The sequence below is a fragment of the Oryctolagus cuniculus genome, chromosome 14 (genome assembly GCF_051225735.1).
Source record: "Oryctolagus cuniculus isolate XC-2025 breed Fujian yellow rabbit chromosome 14, ASM5122573v1, whole genome shotgun sequence".
NCBI classification, from domain to species: domain Eukaryota; kingdom Metazoa; phylum Chordata; class Mammalia; order Lagomorpha; family Leporidae; genus Oryctolagus; species Oryctolagus cuniculus.
In genome coordinates, this window is record NC_142880.1 from 14824136 (window position 1) to 14828078 (window position 3943).

General features: G+C 35.1%; 1 pseudogene; it reads right to left on the reverse strand.

The window, feature by feature from the left end:
• Positions 1-3148: 3148 nt before the first annotated feature.
• Positions 3149-3259, reverse strand: LOC127492898 (U2 spliceosomal RNA; annotated as a pseudogene).
• Positions 3260-3943: the final 684 nt, after the last annotated feature.

The following is a 3943-nucleotide window of genomic DNA, read 5'->3' on the forward strand; positions in this document are numbered from 1 at the left end:
TGCTTCCTGTCTTTCAGCTTAAGGAAAGGCACAGAAAAGAACATTGAGAATTACAATGCATTTAATAAGTTCTATTTAGATGAGCACTGTTTTGTAGGGAAATCCTGTTATTTTACAGATTGAGCACATTGGAACAAATAGAACAAATCAATGTTAGACTGTTTTAAGATAAACACCAGGAGCCAAATCTTTGTGTATGTAAATTAAATGACTTTTTAAAAAACAATTCATTTTGATTCCTTCTTCTCTTTAGAATATTTTTGCATATCAAAGCTAGAAAATGTGAATCTTGATAGATTTTGTGGAGAAATAAAAACTTTAAAGAATTTAGTCAAACTGCATGTCTAGATTGAAGACCAGTGGGAAGCTAGAATAACAAATTAGTAAATGTGCAGTTTGTGAGGATTAGAATGAGAAAGTGGATTCTATGTTTGACCATAGGAGAAGAAAACATGTTAAAACAACCATTTTTGCCCATGAGTCCATACTGAAAATTTAATGTCAAAACTAATCTTCAAATATGACTTTTCGATGTCAAATCAACAACTTCTTTTTTTCATTATATCTGTCTCCTTAAAATTCTAATCACATCATAGAAAGTTTCCTTTTTCTCAACTTTATAATTGTAACCCAAGTATGTTTCTCTTAATTCAGAATCTGAGAAATTCGTATGAACACTCTTTTATAGCAAATTGAAAACCATTACATATTTCAGAGGAATAAGCCCAAAACCAACTACTTGTTATTCACACCATAGATCCCAATCATACCATAAATTCCAACCCATTAGGAATCTTCATGGAGTTGGAGTTCCCCAGTACTTTTTAAAGTGACTCAGTTTTTCAATTCTTCTATTTTTACTTTGTTTGCTTTTTTTTTTTTTTTTTGGCCTAAGCTCTTTGGATCATCCAGTGTTTTGCATCACTTCTCTTCTTATTCCTATCTCTTCTCCTATATACTATGCATCTATTTATATCACCTCTTTGGTTCTCTTCCAAGGTACCCTTTTAAAAAAAAAATACTCTAATATGTCTTACCTATTATTCAGGTAAGTTTGTCTCCACTCTGAAGAGCAGAGGAATTTTGGTGGGGAGAAGCTTGGGAAAGTGAGAGCAGTATCCTTCTTGGAAAGCAAAGGCAGAGGTATCTCTGTGAGTACATTCTTCTAATTGGAATGAAATTAAATCTAATACAGTTAACTATCATCATGCTTCTTGACTATAGAGACTTATACTATTTCTGTATTCCAGCTGTTAGTTGCTATTCATCCATCTATTAAGGTCTATATGAAATATGCATGTTATCTTGTGCCTAATGACTCCAAACTGCCAGAGCAAAAGTTGTCATGAATTTGTTTTGCTCTCTCTCTTACTGTTGAACATTATGTGGAGTGCCTTTTCTTTCTATAGTAATTTCTATAGTATTTTCTGAGACATTAGGGACACAATTTATGTTGCCACAGTGTGAGTCTCAATTTTTAAGTCATTTCCATGAAAATACTCATTTAGCATGTACATTGTGGGTTTACTCCATTTCAGTTTCTCTACTCTTTTACCTACCATCTTCCTTTTTCTTCATTTCTCTTGCTGTCCTTGCTTCTTAAGAATGAGTACTGTCCCAAGTTTTTTTTGCTTTCTGTGCAATGCAATTAGCCACTATAACAAACAACTCCAGATTTATATCATTCTTGTTCTCTGGGAGTGGGGATAGAGTTTCATTATTTGATTTACCCAAATTTTGATTAACCCAAATTTCCTTGGGAGTTCACAGTTCTAAAACATTACTACTGCCTTCTGCTTATATCACATAGGCCTGGCTTCCAGTACTAACACAGTATGTAAATTAAAGGACCAAATAAAAAGCCTGTAGGAAGAGGAACTGGATCTGACTGATCCACTTTAAAAATCCATTTATAATAAAAAATTATTTAATTTTTTTGTGAAAAATAGCTTGGATTTTATTAATAAATTTCCAGGAGTTATACACAAATTCCTATAAGTTCTGAAATCTTACAATAAAAGGAGTCTTTAGGTCTTAAAAATGCCTATCTATTCTATCAGTCAAAATTATGGCTTTCTATCTCAAACGTAAAAATGTACTTCCTAATTGTAATTTTAAATATATTTATTTTGAAAAGAAACAACATCTTAATCACAAATCTCCTTATTTTTATAGAATGTAATGCATTTTAAAACACATTTGATTCAAATTTATAAAATAGCAATATTTTCTTTCATCTGACTTTGTAGCAAAAAATTGGATTGTATGCTTATGTATAAAATGGAGGAAATCTTAAAAAGTGCATCCCTAGGTTCAATTCTAATAAGTCCTTATCACCTATTATTCACCCTATTAAAAATGGAAAAGGCAAGCTGACAGGCATGTCTAGATGAATTCTTCAAAAAGATACATGTCAAAGTTGAAATAGAAAATATCATGGAAATGCTAAATTACAAAAATGCATCTTTATTCCTTTTTCACACAGAGATTTTAGGCAATGAAAGATAATGAGCAATTTCCAGGAACTTTGAGTAGCAGTCCAATGATGAATTCTGAGCACCATTCCCCTTGCCTGGCAATCTGCCTGTGATATCAGAATGAGCTAATATGGACAGGTTTAATGACGAGTTTATAAAACCTTTGAAAAGTGCACAATGAATAGTGAGAGCATAACATTCAGAAAAAAATTAATACTCATCTGCATTTTCTGCCTGTTCCCTAGTTTCTTTCTTTTTTTTTTTTTTTTTGACAGGCAGAGTGGACAGTGAGAGAGAGAGACAGAGAGAAAGGTCTTCCTTTGCCGTTGGTTCACCCTCCAATGGCCGCCGTGGCTGGTGCGCTGCGGCCGGCGCACCGCGCTGATCCGATGGCAGGAGCCAGGAGCCAGGTGCTTTTCCTGGTCTCCCATGGGGTGCAGGGCCCAAGCACCTGGGCCATCCTCCACTGCACTCCCTGGCCACAGCAGAGGGCTGGCCTGGAAGAAGGGCAACCGGGACAGAATCCGGCGCCCCGACCGGGACTAGAACCCGGGGTGCTGGCGCCGCAAGGCGGAGGATTAGCCTAGTGAGCCGCGGCGCCGGCCTGTTCCCTATTTTCAAAAACAGAGTTTCTTGGTTTCATGACACTATTATGCATTTTAAGACCATATAACCGGTCTCTTTTTTTTTTAAGGTAAAAATGAGAATTTCATTATTTGCTTGTAATTATTCATAAAGAGTATACACTACACTTGATCTTAGCCAAAAGGCCGAGAAGCGATCATAAAGAGTATAAACATCAATCTATGACGTGATTATGAGTGCATGTTGAAGAGGTTTAGGGTGTGTAGGGGAGGTAGGTATGAATAAAGAAAAGAAGTGCCTGCAAAACCCTTGAATAAAGGAGACGGTTGTTTGTGCATATCCAAACAGGGGCAAGATAGATGTCCAGGGAATGGCTGCTGTGATGTGAAATGTTAAATTTAATGAAGTTTTCTTCTTAATAGTCTTTGCTTAAAAAGTCTCCTGAGTCCTTGTTGCCTGAAGGATTGACCACCAGCAAAGTGACCTGCCATAATTCCTGTGGTGGTGAGGAACTAGTTGACATATGCGGTACTTTCAGTAGAAGGTAAAAATAACCAACAATTTGTTTCCTGGCCTATGCCATGCTAGGAGATGTAAGCTAGAAATCATCCTCTTGTTGGTGCAAAAATGCTGATGTATAATTAATTCAAATTCATATTTCTGGGTAATTTTTTACAATGATTATATTATTACAGGTATTTTAATATTTTTATATGTTGAAAGAAGGTCAGCAATTATCAGGAAACATTTAAAAAGCATGTGAGGATGGAGAAAAACAGACATATTCTAATTTTTATTTAGAATCATTCAATATAATAAGTGATCCTAGATTCTTTTTGAATAGAAGTGGTTAAGTGGTTTATTAAATTTTTTAACATGTG